The 23,743-nt window shown below is 37.5% G+C and overlaps 1 protein-coding gene across 2 annotated transcripts in view; it reads left to right on the top strand.

Moving 5' to 3' along the window:
* LOC124297581 (uncharacterized) overlaps positions 1 to 23,743 on the top strand; it is a 101,969-nt gene that overhangs the window by 39,003 nt on the left and 39,223 nt on the right. The window contains exon 2 of one of the 2 annotated variants that reach the window (XM_046748759.1): positions 22,322 to 22,376. The exons of the other annotated variant lie outside the window; for it this stretch is intronic. The gene's annotated coding sequence lies outside the window, so the exon portion shown is untranslated. The remainder of the gene's footprint in view (positions 1 to 22,321; positions 22,377 to 23,743) is intronic. 2 annotated transcript variants of the gene reach the window in all.

The following is a 23,743-nucleotide window of genomic DNA, read 5'->3' as shown; positions in this document are numbered from 1 at the left end:
ACAGTATCGACAACTATATTGGGATTGACCGTTTTTTTTTCACTTGTGGATCGTAGAAGCGTATACATATTATTGAATATGTTTAATTAATTTACGTTACACGAGTAATTTGAAACCCCAATAATCACGATTTAGTTTCATTAAAATTAAAAACTTGGGTCACGCGGTGATAAAATGGCGTCGACAACCATGCTCTGACGTCATGAAGACATTTTACCCGATAATCAGACCGAACGTTCACTTTCACCACATCTTCTTCTAATTCAAACCATATTCACATTCAGAGCGTTGTTATACGCCGATAACCATTTTACTCGGATTCTCTGCTACATTGATAAAAAATGAAATTTCTCGGGGTGAAAACATGACCAGAAAGGAGCGGAAGCGTGGCGCCGGCCTTTCGCTCTTATACCTTTGCTCGTTCAGATAAAACCTGCAGAGCCTAGTCGTCCCGCGGTATAGGCAGTAAACTTTAACGATATTGAATTCGTACGACTCACCGACTGGGCTGCGCCATGGGCGCTATTTATACGGGAATAACAGCCGGGTTGTCTCTTCGTCGTTTCTGGTACGCCTCACGCGTGCTTGTCCCTCTTTCCTTTTCTTTTTTTAATCGTTATTTCTCCATTTTTCATATTTATTTTATTCCTTTTATGTATCGTACGAACATTTTTACACCCCTTTGCGGCAGATAAAGCCGATATTTATTTGTTTCCTGTTGTTTGAGTCGTTCTCTTTCACATACATTTTTAGTAGGCACAGTGTTCGAATTATTTTACTAATTCGAATACATAGTTTGGATTATTCAAATATCGAATTTTTTACTTTTTTAATGCCTATCGAGAAAATACAATTAGCCGAATCAAAGATGTGACTGTTGGATATCTTTTTCGATGCAAAATGGAATGATTCAATCATAAAATTGCACTTACTCCAAAACTCGAATTATTTCAAACGATTTGTCTGGAATTATATACGATTTCCATTTATTCGACAATCTTAATTTACCGACTCCTTCCTCGATCAGGTTCTTCCTTTCACACCGATGTAAAATCGAAGCTCGTTTTAAGGCCGGAATTCGGTCTGCAGAGGGAAGATTTCAAAAAAACATCACACTTTATAAGCAATAGACTGTATCAAAGAGATCGACTATTCGTTTTTTCAAAATTCAATTTGCAAATAACTTTCTAAAGAATAGATTTATCATAAAATGATAGAAGACTTTTTTTGTAAAGCATTTAATTGCCTACAAAAATACGTTCTGGTCTTATTATTGCACTAATGAGTTGACGAGTTATAAAATTCCAGATTTTAAAACAAATTTTTCCCATGTTATTGATATGGGAAATAGAAAATCGCGATAAGGCATCTCTAAATATTAATATTAAAAGCTGAAACTCTGACAAGATCCTTTTTTCCTCGTTTCAAGTGATATTTTCGACTTGAATTTTGAAAAAAAAAGTTGTTGATTTTTTTATACAGTCTAATGAGCAGGAATATTGAATCAAGCGTGTTACAATTGTCTGTACGCAATTTGGAAAAACCGCACTTTCCCTGGAAATAAACGAATTAAGCTTTAATGAGAAAATCGATATAGTGTGTTCTTTATTTCTGATGTTAAGGAGAGTATCGAAGTGCCATCGGAGTCTTGGAGTGGCCTGGATTACGGATTGAATTTCAGATAAGGGAATAAGAAGCGGAGAGTCTTTGGTCCGGTGGATTTCGAGGGCGAATAGCGGCTTCCCCTCCTAATTCCGTAATTATTTTTAATTGAATGTCGAGTAAACCTTTGATTATATCCTTCCTAAACATTATACATTAATTCGAGGATTCAATTAACTACGGTCGGTTAAACAACTCGTCCTCTTAAATCAAATTATAGTCACTTATACGCATATATTTGCTCAGCCGTTTCGTTCATATTCATTATTTTGCCGCGTTGTTGCGACTGCAGGGGAAATTTTCACGAGAGGTTTGAAAGGGATCGTCGCGAGGAGGGAAAAAGGACAATGATCGTTTGTTTTTATCAGCAGCTATCCAGACGAAACGGAGCAGCGTTTCTACCTTTGACCGTATCTCTCTCATGGAGAATCGTATTACCACCATAATTCAAAATTATATCACATTTATCGACGCACGTGATAAATGTTATAGGAAATCGTACATCTACATAATTATCGGGTGGAAACAAATCGCAAAAAATTTAACAATTGGTAGTTTTCAAATTGACGTTCCACACACTGGGAAAATTTTCATTTGTTACAGTCACTAGAGAAATTCAGTAAAACAGGCATCGTTAAAAAAACTGTTCAAATATTGTTGGAATTATGAAAAACGAGGTACGCGTAACCATTTTGCGCTATCGTCGATCCTTTTTTGGTAATTGCAACGCAAAATCAGTTTGTTCGGTTTACTCTACTTTTTTAGTTAAACAAGGCCGTAACGTCAATTTATCGTTGCACGAGAATTAAATCTTCGCAACAGTTACAAGAAAATCTAGCAACAGTGATCGTAACGAGAAAGAACAGCAACGGATACTAGACTTTCCGGTAACAGCTAGAAAACTAATTTTCATTTTCTACCTAGAACTATATTTTTCGATTCTGGTAAAAAATGAAAATATTTAAGGACTGAACGGTAACCGAAACTAAAAATTTCTCTCAATGCATCATTATTAGTTGGGATTAATTTTTTTCACCAATTTTTGCGATTAATCACACGGCGAAAGTTTGTTTAGACCATAAATGGATGCATATAAACGCAAAGTCGCTCCATGTATTCCCCCTCCTTTTCCGTTTATGAGCAAAACTTTTTTCCCACTCGATATGATTAGTCACCGAATCAGTGATTATATCCACCTTCAGAGATTGACAGAGCTTTTTGTTTATACCGTTATTTGTGTTCTTTCTATGTTTTTGCAAGTCGATTTCAGAAGGAGTTATTTGTTCGCTCGTTTTTCTTTTCCTCTTTCTATTCAACTGGAAACTGGTTATGATGGATTCGAGGGCTCAAGATGCTATTCTCGGCACCTCGTTTGAGAGGGAATTATGAGACAGTAAAGCTCAGGCTTGCAGACGCGACTTAGGAAAACGGTTTTTAATGGCATTTTATCTGCGAGAGCCAATGCAGCCACAATAAGAGAGGAAAGCTTTCTCTGGAAAAATAAATTTCCAAAACAATGGTATCGAAAGCTCAGAGATTGACTTGAAAATATATTTAGAGTTAAAAATAATTCTCCTAACAACATATTACCTTTGCATCATTATATTTGACAATTCTCTGCGTCTCTTTGTTTTATCTTCAAACATAGATTTTGTTTTCGCATACGTTTAAACACTGTAAACCGCTTTCAAATGATTTTCTGACGTTGTTAGTTATTCGTCGCAATCAGTGAACCGAAATAACAAACGCTTGGTGTCGGATTTCCCGAAACTGATTCGCTTCTGAAAAGCGGTTTGCTTCAGGCTTAGCGTAATCTTTTTCCGTCCCTTCGTAAGCAAGCTTTCCTCAAATTGTTCCCGGAAATCTCATTCCTCCTGTACTTCCCGACTACTTTTTCTCGTTGCTGGGTAGAGAAGTAAAAAGTGAAAAGGGAGATGAGGGGAGGAAGAAAAAAAAAAAAAAAAAAAAAAAAAACAACACCGATGGAAACAAAGACAGAGAAAAGGAAACGGCGGAAAAATAGAAACACGGTAAGAAAGAGAGGAAAAGTAAAGCTGCCGCCAAGAGCTTCGCTCCAAGCGATATTAAGCTCTGAACGCAAACTCGGCTACCGGGTCTGAGTCACCTACTTTAATTTTCACTGGCTGATTAATCATTCCTTATTCTGCTGAACCCGCAGACGGTGACGCGTCGTCGAGTATAATTATACGTAGTACGTACACCAGTACGATAGCGGTTACTGAGAAGAACAAAAAAAAAAAAGAAGAAGAAGAAGAAGGAAAGAAAAGAAATAAATGTAAAGCAAGAAAAAGCTTTCGCTTTAAACTGCGTGCAGCAATTACCACAGCCTCGTTTGTTTCCACAATGAAAAGACAAATTTTTATCTGCTTTAGTCACAAGAAAAAGGAACAAAAAAAAAAAAAAATCGAAAAAATCTTGAGATTGAATGAAAATATAGATGCAGTATTTTTTGTAACAGAATAATGACGATAAAAGTAACTTTTGCCATTCGTCTTATTTAGCCTATAAAATCTAGTTAGAAATTTTATAGGAACGAATGCTTACAGTCATTTCTCAAGATAATTTTGATCTTTAGATATTCTTCATGTAATTGAACCCCTTTAGATACGGACTAGTTTTTTTTTGTTTTGATCCGATATTGATATTTGCCGAACTGAAAATCTGTCCGAAATGCAGGAGTTTTAGCTGCAGTTTAAGGGTGCCTCATTCCATGTGACTTTCCCGGTCAAACAATGTGTAAAAAAAGTATAGTCATTCAAGTATCTTCGTAGAATTCTCTAAAATAATCGTTTAGTAAATTTCAACATTTGGCCTGATTATTATATCCGTTTTTCCGCTTCGACACACGTGGCTTGAGCCTTTTCCGCGACATTTGTCGGCGTGTTAAGTTTCGCACGCGAGCAAGAAAATCACTTACAAATCGCGTGCATGCAGCGCGGTTCTACACAACATACCTTGTGGGCATAGGTATATAATGGGTTTGCGGTGGAGTTTGGTTGAACCCGGTAAATTCTCGTTAAAGGGATTGAAACTCGGTTCACGGGACGTTTCTTGCTAGCAGTTCACTAGGAATAAGGGGAAGGCGAGGTCAGGCACCGCGTGTATTCTCCGCAAACAAGGAGCAGGACGCAGAGATCCGAGAAATTTCATCCCCTTCCACCAAACTTTCCATGGACAAGGGATGCGACGTATCGGGATGGCGGCGGGATTCGGATTCCTCAAAAGTAAGACGAACATTCGCCCCACCAACCTCAATTAGCGATCTAATTACCGGCACATTGTTAATCCTTAGCAAATGATTAAGAGCGGGTGAATTGTTTTTTCCATAAAACAAAACAAGACTCTTAACGTGTATTTACCAACGGATTTTTTTTCATCGAAAAGAATCAGGTACGTAAGAAACTGAGAAACCTGAAATTCTGCGACACATTTTACTTCGATTTCGTTCTTCAAAAAACGGACAATTAATTGTAAATGTTACACGGAATTGAATTTCTCTGGGATTCGTGATTACGGACAGATTTCAGGCTAATTTTTATTTGTCGTGTATGTAACTAATAAAAAAAAAAAAAGAAAAAAAATTCGGATCTCAACCAACCCCAAGTTCAAATTAATCGAAGTGGGATTTAAAAGTGTTACAGTACTGCGAGTATACGAAATATAAGAGTGATTAGAAAAGCGTGAAGAAGCTGAAACAAGAGCGACGAACGAAAAGAAGAAAAAAACATTTAAAAAAAAATGAGAGAGAGAAAAAGTTGCAGGCGTAGCTGAGTGCTCGTGGGTGTTTGTGGTGTCGGCCACGGTTAAACAAGTCCGGCGGAGTGACGTTGGACGTAGGGGGATGATTGAGTAATTCGAACCAATGTGGATAAGCTTTTCGTGTTCCCTTTTTCACCTCCCCTCAACCAACCCCTGCGTCAATTTATTTCTATTTTCTGTCCATTCTATTTCGACGATGCCTCCGAAGGGCGCAAGACGTGACTCTCGAATCAATTGTAGCACACAGGCTTTATCCCGTGTTTGTGTTCTATCATCCCCTCTTGTTCTATTCATAGCATAGGTGTACGTACAGCAGGTATATACTACATCAGGCTGTATATGGGCGGACAAACCCGTTTGTTTTCCGCCCCTCTTACCTAGTTTACTCATCTCTCGAGAAGAAATATTTGTTCTCACCCTTGGCTCAATCTCTCTCTCTCTTTTTCTCTCTATTTTTTATTTTAAGTTTAAAATTTGTATTTCTACGCTATCGGGCTGTTAATTTATACTTCTGGGTTCGCTACCCTGGTATAATAAAATTTGTTCTATTCTTTTCTATTCTCTCTCTCTCACTTTCAATCGTTTTTCTCGGGTTTAAAATCTGTCCTTTGTACGGACAAAGGGAAACGTGAGAGCAAGTTCGGGATAAATAAGCTCGAATTAAGGGTGGACGAGGTGAATTAGAAATGGAATTGGAGGTATAGGCCAAAAAACAAAGCTTTTATGCATCATGTTTTTCTATTCAAATTAAAATGAAACTCGAGTTTACGGCTCACTTCAATTATAACTCGTCATGTATAAGGCGATATTCAATTCGTCCCTGTCTTCTCCCTCTCTTCTCTCTCTTCTCCTCGTTCCGCATCTTGGACCTGATCTGTTTATGGAACCCTCGCGCTTTCCATGTCCTACGGAAACCTCCCTCATCTCCGAGGATCCCCCGACCATTGTCCTCAGGAAATGCTCTTTCCGCTTGAGTTGTTCACCCTTTGCACCAATTTTTGTATCACGCATATGCGACGTAACGATATACAAACGTTGTCAATAATTTTCGAAGGATCATATACGGGGTGAGGCATTTAAAGTCTTACAGAGCAACAGCAATCGAACTATTGATCATTTTCAAAAAAATTGTCGATAGTGGCGCTGAAGCTACGATAAGGTCAACTCAACTTTTTTTGAACGGAACCATGTATTTTTTTGTTCAATGACATTATTACTGACTTTAAGACGAATTCAATAATCCGCAATACAAAGTCATTCTAGTCTCGCAAAGTATGAAAATAGTCAAAAAATCGAATCGAATCGAATCGGAATAATCATTTTCAGAGAATTCACTAACATTCGTTTGGGTCAACCTACGGAAGATGCTCGAGTGGTGACCTTCGACTTGTAAGCACTCGTTTATTCGCTATTTTCACTTCTTACGACACCCGTGATAACACACATCGACCGGCTGCTCTGTAAACATTTTAAATGCCGCACCCTGTACGGTTATTACATGGTTTATCCAATTTTCATGGAGCATAAGCGTAATTTTTTTTTAATTTTTAATCATTGCACCGACCGGATTTACATTTAGTCGAAAATTTGGGGTTTCGAGTTGAAGTTGAATTTTCTATATTTTTCCTTCGTCGCTTCTTCAAAGATATGAATTTTCCGCGCTCGTGAAATCAATTCATCGGTGTATAGAGTTTGCGGGATAAAAGGGAGATGTAATTTCGAGGGATGAATATTCACAATGGCAATTCAATTCACGATCGTCATTGGGGGCGAGGTTATTGTACATTCTGTCTATATACCTATGTACGTACGTACAACGTACATATGTACACGCGGATAGGTATTTACTCAGTTGAGATTCGCCCGAGGGTGACAGGATTGGAAAAAGTTAATAATTGGAGTTATGCTCGAAATTTTATAGTGAATACCAAAGGGCCCGTCGAAGTACATAGCGTTCATATTTACACGCACATTCACGCCGCAGCCTCGAGTCGTAACTTTTGTTCAATTTATTACTAAATCGAAGATCCGAGCCTCTCCTTGTTACACTCTTCGCGGGTACCGGGAAATTCACACCGACTCCGGCAACCCTCCGCGAATAAGTTTTTCTTTATTATGTTTTTTCTACGTGTAAACCGTGGGGGCTGCCTTCGGAGCGAACCGTCAAAGTTAAATAACCGCCGTAAAGCACAGCTGTCTGGAAATCCTGTTTTCATATTTTTCAAATTTGATTTCATCGATTTTTTCTTTTACGACGCATCCCGATTAATCGTCTACGCTTCGAACCGATACAATTTTTTCCCCTTGCTACACATCCGAATTCATTACTCGCCGTTTCGAATTTTTTTATATAGATTAAACTCCTGATACTATTCTTTCTCATTACGATCACTGTTACTAGATTTTCTTGCAAATGTTGCGAAAATTTAAAGCTTGTGCAACGATAAATTGACGTTAAAGCCTTATTTAACTGAAAAAGGTAAAGTAAACCGAACAAACTGATTTTGCGTCGCAATTACCAAAAAAGGATCGACGACAGCGCAAAATGGTTACGCGTACCTCGTTTTTCCTAATTCAAACAATATTCAAACAGTTTTTTTAACGATACCTGTTTTACTGAATTTTTCTAGTTACTGTAACAAATAAAATTTTGACAGTGTATGGAGTTTTCAATATTTTGAATAATAAATTTAAGGAATAGTTTCTTTGATCATCATATAATTGCAAGCCAAACGAGTTTCAGATAATCACTTGTATTCAAATATTTCAAAGACCTCGCTGTTATGGAGATTAATGAGTTGATATTTGATACCTTCTTATTTCATTTGTTTATACCGTATAGTTTAATATTTAGACTTTATCAAATTTTTATATTCGAAAGCTACTTTGATTGCCCAAAAAATTCAAGAAAAAAAAAATTCTACAACTGTAAAAAGAATAGTTATCGATTTCCGATAATTGAAAATCACTTTAAAATTCTTAAAAATCAAGTAGATTTGATCGATTTCACTCTACAATGGCGTAATTATTTCGTTTCGTCATCTGTATTTCACATCTTCACTGTAACAGCTGTTTTTTCATCAGTGGGTGGATTTAACAGAGGTGCTTTAAACAATTTATTAAATGCTGACATCAGCGGCATAAAAATTGTTGTAGTGAAATTGTAGAAATTCGTATTCTGAACGCAATAAGTCATCGTCAAATAAAATCTAACAAATCCATCAGATTTAAACCATCTCGAAGTGATCCGACATAAAAAATCGAGATACGTAGGCGACCGTTTATAATTTGCATATTTTCTTTACTCGCCGTTTCTATAAAAATCCACCTATCCTTTGGACAAGACAATTTGATAAATTCTTAACGGGTGACTAGTGAAAAAAGCAAGGAAAAAAGTATCGACTCTTGACTCGCCAAGTTTTCTAAGCTGTCTTTTTTACTCTGTCTGCAGAATGCTTGCACCATCGTTGTAATAAAAAATTTCCCTGTAGTTTCTATTACTGATTTGTTTGTTTCTCTCTCGCTCTCTCTCTCTCTCTCTTTCGAAAAAAGGTTTTTGCTGGAACTACAGGGTTGGCCATTTTCGTCAATCTCAAGCTTAGATCTCCTCGAGTCAGGTGGAATTCAGGCGAAACGTGCATAATGCATATCTGCATTTCAAAGGACAATCAGCAGTGCTATTCAGAGCTAGTTGGGCCGAATGCTCGACTGACATAGTTGAGCTCTCCATCGTGCCTTTGCCGTGTCTCGGTGTATCTCTGTTTCCACGGTACTCGAGAATATAGAGACATAGAGACACAGATTGGTTGCGAGTTCGAGGGAGATTTCAGAGGGTCAAACATTTCCATTATACAAATATGGAGCGCAGACGTGGTCCTTGAGGGATGAAACCTTGATGGCAACAGACCCAGGAATAGGTTAGGTACGTGCTTTACATCGCTTCTGTATTATGCAGCAGGTACATGTCCGAGCTTTTATCACAACACAAGTCCGCGTCGCGTACGGATGAAAAGATTGATGTAAGCTCACCAACTGCATGACATTCACCCAGCCTCAAATAAAATCCGCCCCTTTGTTTTTCCGGCTAGCATTATCACCGTGGGGTGAGTTGATCCGGTTTTGTACGGACAACGCTTTCGGAAAAATTATATGCCGAGTTTCGAATACCGGAATCGCAATTTGCGCGAAACTCTCCCGAGCTCCCTGACAATAAAAATAATCAACGTATAGCCAGCAATAAATACGTGCGTATGATCATTTAAAGCATGCATTTTTACATTTTTCAGTACCATTTTTCACAACCCTTAATTTTTATTATATCCCAATTTTTCGTCGTAAATCTGATAAACAATCTTAGAATGGAGAGAAGACGAGGATTCAGTTCAGTTTTTACACAATCAAAAGACGATAAAAATGAAGAATATAATTAGATATAAAATGCCGGTTCTGGATACAGATTCATTTACCGACATTTAGCCAAGACACAAACCCATTTCTAGAATGTTCGTGTAAAGTGTCGGTAATGAAATCTGTATCCACAATCGGCACCGTACCACATATATTTACTGAAATACCGGGGAAAATTTATCCTCTGTTTTCGAGCAAGAATCTTTCGATTACTCGCCTGAATTGGACGAAATGTTTTATAAAAATCCTCTACCTTTCGACGACTTTTTGTCTACAAGTGTATACGTATTACACCGGACAAGTATACATTCTACGTGTATACAGTCGACGTATCAAGAGGGTATTTTCCAATCGGTTAACCCCGACGCAGCCTTGCGCGAGTAGACATCTGAAGTTGAAATTTTAAGCACACTTTAACCTGGATCTCCACGACGTACCGGCTGCCTTATAGTCGAGGGATTTTCCGCGAAGTTGCCCCTTCTAAAGTGGCATTAATTTCGGACGAATGTAAAATACGGATAGATATCAGACGTACGTAACAGTGGACCGGTGTAAAAAAAATCACCTTGCCTGACCTTCGACGCCTTTACTCCAATTCAATTTACAGAGTGAGCAATTGAAGTAGGAACGATTTTTTTTTCTTTTATTTCTACCAATTTCCACTCCGATTAATATTTGCAATTGGCTGTAAGTACTGAACGCAAAACCGGATCTTCAAGGTAAAAACTGAAATATTTCGTATCGAAATGCACATTTCGAAAATGAATACACAAAAAGTGTACAACATCTTGAGAAGTGCGAAATCATCTTTAAGATGCATGTCACAGCATAAAAACGAACCATTTAGACTTTGTCCATTCTCTCTAAATTTTATGAAGCGGAAATGTAATCGGTTCGACGAAAGTGAGACTTGTTATAGAAAATTTCGAAAAAACATTTAGAAAGTAAGGCATTTCCGACATTTTTATTTTTTTAACGAGCATCATAAAAAGATCACTCCTGTACCTCGGTTTTCACTCCAAAAGAGTCTTTTCCCTCCGTAAAATCTAAAGAGATGATGGTTATCTTTTATTTTTTGAGCATAAAGAAAAAACAAAAGACAAAAAAAAAAAAACTAGCAAATAAATCGAGAAGAGCGAGGTTCGGATGTTTATCGAGTTGGCATGGAAAGCCCGACGATGTAAAACCGCTATCAAAATTTAAATTATCTTCCAGCATCTTGAAACTCCGTTTCAAAGTTTTCGTCGAGTCAGTCAGTCAGTCAGTAAATCAGCAAGTTCCGGCACTCGGGAACAAATAACGGAAGTGATTTTAGCCAGTATAACCGATGCTTGTGCGCCGCGGTTCTCTTCGAGAGAACGATAGATGGCGTAGTAAAATTTGTGCGAAATTCACTTGGCTCGACTATCATTCCAGCAGCGGAGAAACTTTCGCGAGTAGGTACATGGAGCGGAGCAAATAGCGTAATTGCAACTAGCGAACCAAAACTGAAATCCCACCGCGCGTTGTCTGAGACTCCGAGAAGAACAAGCGCCAGTCTCGTCTCATCTCATCACATCTCATCTCATCTCATCTCCACTTGCCAGACGTATACAAGAGGATCCGGAGCCAGCTGTCAAGATAATCGACCCGAATGATTTAGCCGCCGGAAGCGGCAGACCAGGCATAATTTAACGAGGTCTAGCTTTCTGCTGCTGTACCTTGCGTATATGTCTAATCGCCTTCCCCGATCTCCAACTATTTTCCTGCCCTTCCTTCTTGTTATATCGAATTTGTGATTGGGAAAGAGAGGGCGAAAGGAGCCGAGGATCGTACGATAAGGTCTCGGTCCTGTGCTGTGGAAGTATAAAGTCTCGTGATTCCGCTACGATTTTTTCAGAGAGATGTGAAAAGTGTTTGCCGAAAAGTAAATGAAAAGTATGCCCCATTCAAATGAGTATGGAATACTAAATTCAAACGCTCAATGATGTTCTTCGATTAACTTAACAAGTACATTTTTCTTCTGTCAAATTCGAATCACCGGTTTTATTTTCAATCTTTGTTTCTTTTTGTTCTATTATCTTTTTTTCAAAAAACCGATTGAGTTGTGTATAATAATAAGGAATGTGGTAATGGTGACCGGAGATAGAGTTCTAAAAGCGTCAGATCATCTTATTCAGACGGAAAATAATTTTTGTGACGAAAGGTTATGACAATAAATGTACGAAAGAAATAATTCGATTTTAATCTTGCAAATACAAATCGTTCAATCAATACTTAGCACATGTTAGAAATAACCGAATTAAAATTCCCATAAGAAGAAAAATGAAAACAAGAATAAAAGGAAAAAAATCGAACTGTCAAACGCGAAAGAAGAAAGAAAAATAAAAAGAGAAATAGAATTTCAAATTGAATTTGGCATAACTTACAATAATTACAAGAATTTTCCGTTTGAATTGAATTCATCGTGATTCCGAATTTAATAAATTCATAAGCCTCATCAGTTTTTATAATTAGTGTCATTTTATTATATCTATATATTTTTTTTAATGGACAAATAATCGTTGTTTATACGAATCATTATTTTAACTGAAACACGTCAATAAAGGTGAAATGTCTTTATTCGGTGCATTGGAAATGACATGTGGCTTCAGTTTGGAGTATTTTATTATGTTCCAGCTAATCCACTCGTTGTGCAAAGTTGTAGCAACACCGAGACAAAATTTCCAGTTACGGTTACCACTCAATTCTCGACTGATTTTACTTTGATCGCAACAGAGAAAGAATGAAAAAAAAAATACAAATCTGCGTAGCATATGAAAACGAGTTTCGTAGCTTTAACCATGCAGAAAATGTAGTACACATTGGAAATGACGATAACTGTGCTAAACAGTAACTTATACCAGATTCTCTTGTAATTCAAACAACATTCAAACCGTTGTTATAACTTTATCAATTCGACTAGAATTTTCTAGTGACTATAACGAATGAAATTTGTCTGACTACAGGAAGAGAGAACGATTTGGATACTTTTCTCACCGCTCGAATGAAAAACTTGGGAAGTCCATTCACGAAACTCGAAGAAATCGAGGTCGATATCTAATTTCGATAGGGGCGAATTTCCGTCCCCACTTTCCGCACGTTTTTTGTAATATGAAACCGAAGACACAGGGTTTAGTATCCGGCTGCCGTCTCGGCTCGACTTTCAAAACTTGGAGGGGATTATTCGGGGTCGAAAAAGCTCGCGATGCATAATAACCTCGGTTGGGTTGAGCTCAAGGCGACTCAAAGGGTTTTTGGCTCATCCCTTATCCGTCTGCCCGCCCCGCACAATTTTCCCACGACACGCGACGGAATCGAAGAAAAAGTCGGTCTCTCACCGCCACGAATGTCTAAACCTCGAATTCAAAACAAGGTCTTTCTGTCGTTATTTCTGGCCCTTTTTTACTCGAAAGAGAATCGTGAAAATAAAATTTTATCCGCAGAAACGAAAGAGGGATGAAAAATGGAAAGAAGAAAACTACTATGCCTCAGACATTCGTTTCTTATTCAAGATTAAGAATAAAATCCAGCTTCGATTACGGTTGAAAAAAAAAAAAGAAAAAGAAAAAAAAAACGAAATCGGATGAAATTCGTGTTTCGCTTTTTTCTCCAAGTTGTCCCCTAAATCTCATTAAATACCAAATTCTCTCATCTTCGCGGGTTTTTTCGCCGCATTGTCAAGTCCCGCGATGTTTCCTCGATTCGGTAATTTCCATAATCACCTGATCGACATCCGTTTATACTTCGCACGTCAGTGACGCGTGGAAAATGGACAACGGTCAACAGAATCACACGAGCTACTGGCCACTGTGCAAATAGAGGGCGCGTCAACTTGTGACGGGGATTTCGGATAATTAAATACGGATTGGAATTAATGATGAAATAAGAGAGCCGCGCGTTTCTCTCCCTCCCTCTCTCAGGACTCACAGCCACAATTGATGGGGAAATAAATAAGCCCCGGTAAATATAAACCGTTTAATGCATCCAGCGAACAGCAATTCTTACGTTTTTTCCCTTTGGTTGTTTATTTTTATGTTTTCCATGTTTTTTTTTTTTTTTTTTGATGGAATTCCAAAAAACTTTTCCACGAAATTTCGAGGTTTACTGAGATTTAGTTTTGTAAAACGCCCGACCAACGTGTTTCGAAATCAATATTATCCCTGGATAGGTATTATATTCGCTGTTTTTTTTTTCTTCACGCTGATAGTTCCTTCTTATTCCCTCTTTTCAAACATTATTATACGGATCCTCGAATACCATAGGCATAAATTTAACATACTTTGAGTCTGGCATTATCATACATACATACATATATTCATGCATGGCGGAGCGTCTGAAGTCGGTTGTTTATTGCGCTCATAATCTTCGGTCACTCTCATCCCTTCTTTTTCATCGTCTATCTTCTCTCGTCACGCGTAGTTTTCTTGTTTCTTTTTTCTTTTTTATCATCAAAAACTGCGAATTCCGTCGATAAATTTAACCGACTCGAGCGTCAATCTGTTAAATATTCGCATCTTATATCGGATCTCTTCATCGCTGCGAGAACTCGGAACGCTGCTGAAGATGCTGCGACATCCGGTGTTGGAAATCGGCGTTACGATCGTCGGAAATCCTAGCTTTAAAACGGATGAAACGGTCCTACGAATCGGTAATAAATGGCAACCAGATTCCGGGGAGTTTTTCGCCAACGTGAGTTGTAAAAAGTTTACCTTTTCGCTCGTCGATGTAACGGAAAATTCGATTATCGGTATAACGAATATCGTGTTCTCAGGTTAAAAATATCTGCAACGATCTACCCCACAGAATTTACTGGCGAGTAACTCGGACGGGGTTTCTAATCGTGAAAGATTATCTTCGGCTGAAGAGTGCCCTCAACTCGATGCTCGTCCCGAGGTAAACTGGATTCCCACAGCCTATTTCCCTTTCCTTCCCTTCCCTTTCCTAGCTAATCCCTCCGGTTCTTCGATATTACGCGATCGGCTCAGTGACGACCAGCGAAAACTAATCAGCGTTAGTGGGTGGGCAGATAGGCAGATAGGCGGGTTACTTCACCGGGTGATTACTTCCTGAGCTGGGTAATAAAAAGGGCGTTTACTTATCCCCCGAAGATAATCTTGTTAGGGATAATCCCGAGTTTTATTACCTAGTTACGTATAAGGCAGCAAATTTATCCAGACACACACACAAATAGGTATATATATATATATTAGATCGTTTGAAATTAAGGCAATCTATCCGTATGTAGGTGAATAATTTTCTTGTACTTGGAACGAGACTTAAGCGGTAGTTTTTCACCGTAAAAAAAAACAATTCCCTCCAAGTAATGGGTTCTTAGCTCAAGACTCAGATGTGGGGGAGGAGGTTTTTGCACAATTTCGATAGCATTGATAAATAATTTTGCAGATGGTTTTTTTATGGCAATCACGCATCTGTTAGACTCGATACTTCGCGAGGATTTTTAATTCAGCAAACGAAGCGGTGCAAAACTTGTTTTATCAAAAAAAAAAAAAAAAAGAAAAACCATAGTCCTTATGTGTGACCCTCAACATCGGTGATTTTATTTATTTTTAAGTATGGAGTAGAGGGTGAAAAAAACACCCTGATACGTATTTTTCAAATTCATATTCAATTCGATTTTTCTTACAGTAACTAGAAAAATTCAGTAAAACAGGTATCGTTAAAAAAACTGTTTGAATATTTTTGGGATTACGAGAAACGAGGTACGCGTAACCGTTTTGCGCTATCGTCGATCCTTTTTTAATAAGGCTTCAACGTCAATTTATTCTTGCACAAGCCTTAAATTTTCGCAACAGTTGCAAGAAAATGTAGCAACAGCGATCGTAATGAGAAAGAATAGCAACGGATACTAGACTTTCCGGTAACAGCTAGAAAACTAATTTTCGATTTCTACCTAGAACTATATTTTTCGATTGTGATAAAAAATGAAAATAATTAAGGACTGAGCGATATATAACCGAAACTAAAAATTTCTCTCATTGTACTTTTCAATTGCTTGTTTCGCCAGTAGCTTCTAAACCACAAACTTGTCCATTTTCATCTTGGTCTCAAAGTCGTCGTTTTTTAACAAAGAATTCATGAAACAATTTAAAACCAATCGATCGGGGCTGTTCATTCGAAAAATTGGGTTTTCGTGTTTTTTGAGAGTAGCAAAAATCGAACCCATGGTCCAAAAATTTTTAAACTCAGTGAAAGACGATTTTTTTTCACCCTCTAAAATCTACATCACAGTTAGAAAAAATTTTAAATCCATTGTGCGAATTATTTTTGTGTATTCTCTTGCGACGGCAGTGGACGATATCTCATAAGCTATTTATCTGTAGGATATACGTGGTAGCAGACGAGCCGAGTTTGATAACAGTTGAGAAAATTCTCGAAGCAATAACGATCAGCGATTCGGAGGAAAACAACCCCTCGGATAACCAGGACAGCAGTGTTCCCTCGGATTTAGTAATCGACGAACCGCCGTCAACCGAAAGTCGTTATTCGACAGAACCCCTGATTTTGTCCGACCTCGATATTCTTCGGGTATACATTATTATGTACCTAACATATTCACTCGTAACAGAAAAGTTACTGTTTTGCACTGCATTGAATTCAAGTCTTTGAAATTCGACGCTGTGACAAATTTTCACGGTTAAACGCAGCGTAAGATTTGGTTTTTTCATTTTTTCTTCAAGTCATCTCTCCCAATGTATCAAAACACATAAAATAGGTCTGAAAAGAAAAAAAAAAAAAACAAGCCGGAAGAAAACTTTTTTCGCGATACTATTTATCGCCATGAAAAGGAAAGAGTCTGTCAATTTGTCGGAGTGAAATATTCGAAACTGACACGACTTGACAGCCGAGTGAAATAATTGAAAAAGAAAAAATAGCAAATTTAAAAACAATACGTACATAAACTAGGAAAAGCAGAATTGCTTATTTAAAAAAAAGTAATAATGACGAAAAAGTATACGTTTGCCGGTAAAACATTGAAAATGGATTTATTTCCGGCAGAACCGGAAACTCAAATTGAACGGGGCATGATAATTTTTCACGCCCATCACTTGATTGTAAAATCCTATCAGTTTCAAATATTTTCATCCAGCCTTTTCCGAGATCATCGCGAAAGTTTGTCGGACAGACCGACGGACTTTTCACTTTTCACGGCGATGAAAAGTACCGTGAAAAAACTGTTCTTTCGGATTATTATTTTTGATTGAATTCAAATTTTTTTTTACCACCCCATTCCGTACGTTCGCAAAAGAAAAAAAAAAAAAAACAAACAAATTCAGGTGTAGATATTTCTTAACTTCCAAGCAATTGGAAAATCTGAGACTCAAAAGAAAACGGCTAAAATTCTTAGGATCGACAGTTTCAAACCATTATTTGTTTACGATACACGAAAATTGGCAATATCGTCCCAAATCATGAATCATATTACAAATAATTGTTAATCGTGCTTCTCACCAAGCATCAACTTTCGTCTGCGATACTTTGAACCTTGTCGTCTCGTACCAGCTTGCATAAAAAATCGATCAAACCCTGATGGAATTAAACGAAGAAGCTTTGTGCTTGTAGAGGTACAGGAACGTAGTTTGCAGTTTCTATGGGAATTACGTCGCGCAGCCTTACTCGCAATTATCGTTAGTTGACGCCGTTTTCCCAGTGCATACATGCATACCCATAATAGCGTCAATATTCGTCCTCATTAGTGCCTCGTGTCTACAGCATCTATTCCTGATCGTTCCACCCCGTTCAGCTCCTCGGTTTACAGCAAGACGCCCGAGGCTGTGTACACACGCGAATACGAGGACGTCGACAGGAAACTGAAAATTCTCACGAAAGGTACCCAACTGCACGTATGTATGGGTAATTCCGCGCCAAATCGACCAAGGTTTGACTATTGACATGTTGGACTTGGTCCGCGATTTTTTGCAATGTTGTCCCAAGTCTAAAAAACACATGAATCGTTTTTGCCACATTTTTTCCGAGTAAATTTCGTAGAAGTAATTTAAAAATCAGGCGTCAGATAACAATTTTGAAAAAATCTCACGCGTAGAAACAAAATACTTTCAATTCCAATTTCTCCGTTCACACATATATTGTCATAACGGTGATGTTTTCACTACATTTTCGCATCATTGGACTGTCATATGTTATACGAATTGCAATTTGCGAAACAAGTTTTCATCTAGAGTAGGTGAAAAAATTTCGATTCATGATTTGGTGGAGTAAAAAACACGAAAGTATGAAGAAATAAGGAAAATTTTTTTTACGTAGGTATAAATAAAAACGCGAACTGCTCGACAACTTGGAAATCGATGGAAATTTAGCTACCTATTCATAATCAAATGGGGAACCGAAATTCTCTATCTGCCTAACGTTGCGTAAATTGCACAGAAGTTGTACACACAGACACGGTGTATATATATATATGCGGACGACACACGGGTTGAATTTAAGCGTGCGTGGGTGTAAATTATGTACGTTATTCCACGCAGCCGGGCAAAACTTGCCGCCGCATTGGGATCAGAGAGAATTCGCGATCCATTAGCCGAATCGATTTATGCGCCGCAAAAGTGTGCGAAAGAAAGAAAGAAGAAAAAATAAAGAATTAAAAACACATTGACGGAACAATGGAAAATGAAAGAAAAAGTAATGGATGAAAAAAAAATTGATTAAATATACGCCATAAGTTGAAGAAAATTCATTTATTGATCAAATATTCGACGGGATGAACGCGGAGTTTCGTTAGCTTTCGGTTGTTAAAAATTAAAGCCGTTCGCGATTTGAGTAGCATAACACCTTCGGAAGGAGGTAAATTGGAAAAGTTTTTTTTTACATTGGTTATATTCATCATTTTTGATACGAAGGGAAGTTGTGAACTGATTAAAGCCTTCTCTTTTCGAGTTCTCTTCCTTTCTTGTGTAAGGAGAATAATGTTCGTCAAACTTCCCGAAACCCTGTCGTCAGGTTCGCAATTATTATCGCAAGGAGTAAAGTATATAATGTTCGTCTTGCCGATTCAGCGATACATCGAAAATTGTTTTCTTGAGAAATATATGCTTGCAAAGTTCGAGAAAATTGATACGAATGTTAGGTAAGAAATGTTTATACATTATTTTAGGCTTTCCTGAAACAAAGAAAAAACCCGATCCGGAACCCTTCGTCGAACTCCCGAACCTCGAAAAAATGGAAACCCGGTCCACGAAGGCCAAAAAAACCCAATGATTGCCAATTATCGTTATCAAGCCAGCTCTGATTGTATTTCTGTTTCTTCATATTGTCGTAAATAAACTTTCATCAGTGTTTGAAGTAATTATTAATTCCGTAATTTAATGTATCTGTTAATACGGTCAACTTATAGGCTATCAACTGGGTGAAAGTTCCAACTACTTTCAATCACAATCGTTCAGAAATCGCATGGAATCTCACGAATTTGTTTAAAGTCATTTTTAAACTGGTTGGTATTGATTGAAAACACACCTTGAAACCGTTTGAATCTCCTTTGAATTAGTTTGAAATCAGTTTGAATGAGCTTCGAATCAGAAGAAACGTTTAGAAATCGTTTAAGCCTCTGTGAACTGGTTCAAAGCTGCTTGAAACTACTTTGAAATCGTTTAAAACTCCTTAAAACCGGTTTGAAACACCTTCGAATCATTTAAAAATCACCTGAAACAGTTTGAAATCCATTTTCAATGTAACGAAATATTTCGTCACTTGATCCGTGAGTGAACAGCAACTCGTAGATAAAATTCAGCGGTATTTTTTTAATCTCGGTAATTGGGATAAATTTTCGTTTATTGCTAATATTGCGATAAAATTTTACTCCGTGCTTTAGCGCAAGATAATAATTTAATAATTTCCGTTTCAACGTACCATAGAGTGAAGATGTTTTCTCTCAATTTCATCCATCTTATGAACAAACAAATTATACTCGAAGTTATGCGTGGGTGTAATGAAGATGAATTTTAATGGCACGATAAGAAAAGTGAGAAAAACGCGCCTCAAAAACAAGGCAAAAGCAAAAACGCTTTCATCGGGATTACTTTTCCTTATCCGTTTTCATCCGCTCTATTTCCCAGCGTGAAAATATTCAATCATCACCGGATTATAGGAAAAAATCTCCTTATCAATTTCCAATGTTGGTACTATAATAATTTTATTCAATCTGTTCTCCCGGCTGAGCGAGCCGGATGAGATATTAAATGTACGGGTGTTACACACGCCTCTGTGTACATATTTGCACTGGCCTGCCCGTGGGGGTGAACCGAAAATAAATAATTATCCCCGACTCAAAGTTTGTTCAAATACGGAGAGAGTATGTACGACGGGTGGATGCAGGGTGGATATGTATGTACATTTGTTTCAAGTGTTTGTTGCTACCCGCCTGAGTGCAGCTGGTTAATTTACCCGTATATATAATAAATATATATGTATACATATATATACATATCTATGTATGTATACGTATAATGTATGTATTTACATTCAGAGACTTGTATATTGTTGTTATTATTATCATCAAAGCAGAGGCAGAGAGACCGGTGCTGCAATTTTAATCTCGAATCTTAATTGCAAAACGTCTCGATAATAATTGCGCCTTCGCTCTTAGTGGTAAATTTGGCGGAACCTTGTACAAAACATTTGCATAGAGGGTGGGCGGAAGAAAAAAAAAAAAAAAAAAAAAAACAACGGGACTGATTTGAAACGTGAGTTAAAACCGAAGTCGTTGACGGATTTCGAGAAACGTTATTTTGCTTAAGACTAGAAGAATGAATCTTTCATGTCGCGTTTGAAAATCTGAAAAATATTTAATCGTTCCTGAGATACACGAGTTTTGAAAAAGTCGCTGGGAGACTGAAAAAAATTTATTTCAAAGAATGTTCAACTTAATTTCGATCTTAAATTATGATTCAAGGAATAATTTATTTTGGTTCGATTGATTAAAAGAAAAAACAAAAAAAAAAAACAACGTACAAGACTGTGCCTTTCGTTTATTTCGTTGATTTTTAATATTTCAAAGTTTTCTAATAATTCATGTCATCAACGCGAAAAAGCAAAGAGTGAGTCGGATTCGGTTCTAAGGTTCAACGTGTCCATCATTTACGGTTATTACTGCCAGAAACGAGGTTCAAGTTAGTAACGTTATCGCAACGAAACATTCTTAATTTTACAATGATTTTTAAGGAACTAAGATTTCGAAATACGAGTATGACTTGTATTATTAATTCGGAAATGGTTAAATAACGGTTTATCCTCAGCATGAATCGTTGCTATAACCTTACTAACTCCGGTACGATTTCCAGAACTCTCCTACGCAAGGATGCAATATCTTGTGCACTGAAGAGTAAAAGAACAGGCCACGTAACTTGAACTTCCACGGATCAGTGGAAAATTCTCTCCCACGACTGAAAATATGATACTCTGTGTAATTCGCCAATATTGAAAAAGTCAGCCGTAACGCCGTGTCGAAAAATCTAAAAGGTTGGTTGGTTGAATCAATTTTGGTTCTCGACATCATTTACATGACTGACTCTATTGATAGTGGACTCTCTTGACAATGTCCCGAAAACGGAATTTTCAGTTCGAATCGCGCGTTTTAATTCTAATCTTATGAGAAACGTTTCGTGTCACGCGAATAAAATTTTGGAGAATTTGTAATATGCAAGAATTAATATTCGAATCACGATTTCAGATGGAAATTCAGTTCAATATTCTTTAATATTCGTTTTTTTCAGTCTCCCAGCGACTTTTTCAAAACTCGTGTGTCTCAGCAACCAATAAAGAATTTCCAGATTTTCAAACGTGAAATGAAAGATTTGTTCTTCTATTGTCGAGAAAAAAAAACGCGTTTAGATTTTATTGACGTTTCAAATCGGTCCCGTTTCTTTTGTCCCATCCTGTATATAACACGCTTTACGTGTGTAAGAATTTCTTTAAAACTACTCACTCAAGTGTTGATCGCGTTCAATTTTTTCATCCTTCGTATATCATTCTTTATTTCTCAAAATGCCGACAGTTGCGTAGAGCATAAAAAATAAGAAACAAAGTCTCTCCCAAGGTATATGAAAAATTCTAGCAAACTAACCGCGATCTAAATTTATATTCCGTACTGCACTCGGTCTTGTGTTTAAAAAACCGGCGGTGATTTAGAATTTCGGTACAAAAAAGTCTAATTTTATTCATTGGCTGAACAAATTCGTACTCAGACATTGTTCTGAACATTTTTCTCACCTAGTATAAAAACATTCAATCACTTTCTTCCACAATGTTTTAGATCCCGATCGTAATATTTTCCACGATGATTACGGCTGTAGCATTTCCAAAAATAACTCGTCTGTTACGTTTCGTCGGAATTAGTGTAAACCAAGCTTGAAAACCCTGTCTTTTATTAATTAATCAACTAGCGTTAGGCAATAACGATGTTTAATTGGTTAATTTTCAGATATACCGAGGAAGCGATGAAACGGTAGAGCTGAAATGGACAAGCCGAGTAAAGAGTAAGTGAGCTTTGGCAAAAAGATAAACACCTAGGTCTGAAATGCCCCTTGATATATCGGGATTCCGAAGGGGCGAAGGCGTGAATGAATCACCTCATTAGGCTCGACTCTCTCCCCGCGCCTATACCTGCAGTTCTACTAATTGTAAGCGACAGATTTATACAGCCGGGGGAGTGGGGGTTGAAGTAGAATAGAGCTTCGAGAATTAGGGGTTGACCGATGAAATCACCGGGACCGTGAAACGTGGCGATGATCACCGATCGTTAAGCGGGTGTCTAGCCATTATCACCGCCGAAAATAACCGTTTCATATAATACTAGGAAAGAAATAAGGGGTAAAAACTGTCGAGTAAATCGGCGCAATTTTGCGAAATTGAAACACCCAACGGTTACGGCGAATTTCTAGTTCGCGTATAACGGTTTGATAACATCGCATCGTCTTGAGCAACGAGGTGTGAGAAGAGAAAAACGATCGCTGTCAACGCGCAGTCTAGACCGTAACAAGTGCTCGTCAAATTTTTGTTGGTTTGTTTCTGTTTTGTGCGTGTGTGTTTGTGGGCTTTTTTTTTTTTTTTTTTTTTTTTTATGTTTGTTTCTTGTTACTTATCATACCGCGATTATACAAGAAGAAAGACCCCGAAAGTTAGACTCACTAAATTAAATTACACCGAATTATATCGCGCCGTGAACTAGAAGTTGAATTCAACGTCCCGAGGGTTTATAAAGGGTGTAAAAACAATAAAGTGCCGCGCGAAATTTTGTTCTAGAATTTTGGAGGCAAAAAATATCGGTTTTTTTTTCCATGTATAGATAGATAAAGGATCGCTCTTTTTCTCTCTTTCGATGAAAAAAATTATTATTTATCCTTGACGGTGAATTTGTTGAAGAAATAGGTATAATTAAATTGAAAATGAGAAGGGGGAAATTATTGCGAATGTTAATCGTAAGGAAATTCAGAGTGGATACGGTTCTTGAAAATTTTCAGTATCCCTACGTGGAAGAATTCTGGAATGAACGGGACTCTGAAAAATCACCCACACGGATTTTATTTACCGCTTCTGCTACGTATACGCGTTTTTCGTCCCGTTTCGATGTATTTACTGCATCAATCTCTCTACTCAGAATCACTAGATAAAAATACAGCTCAATATATTTTAAGAAAATCGACAACAAAAAAGAAAAAAAAGAGCAAAATTCAACATCTTCGGATGGGAAAACTTTGGGTTGCCTTTGTGTATAGATTCTTTCCACTATTCTTACGATTTCGATAAATAAATCGGATAAAAAGTCACTCTCCTTGTTCGCGTTATCAACTTTAGTGATCCTTGAAAAGAATACACAAGGTCGAATAGGAGGTTAAAGTAGAAA

Source organism: Neodiprion virginianus, chromosome 2, assembly GCF_021901495.1.
Source record: "Neodiprion virginianus isolate iyNeoVirg1 chromosome 2, iyNeoVirg1.1, whole genome shotgun sequence".
In the NCBI taxonomy this organism is placed as follows: domain Eukaryota; kingdom Metazoa; phylum Arthropoda; class Insecta; order Hymenoptera; family Diprionidae; genus Neodiprion; species Neodiprion virginianus.
The sequence above is the reverse complement of the archived record's forward strand: the minus strand, read 5'-3'. Positions and strand labels throughout refer to the sequence as shown.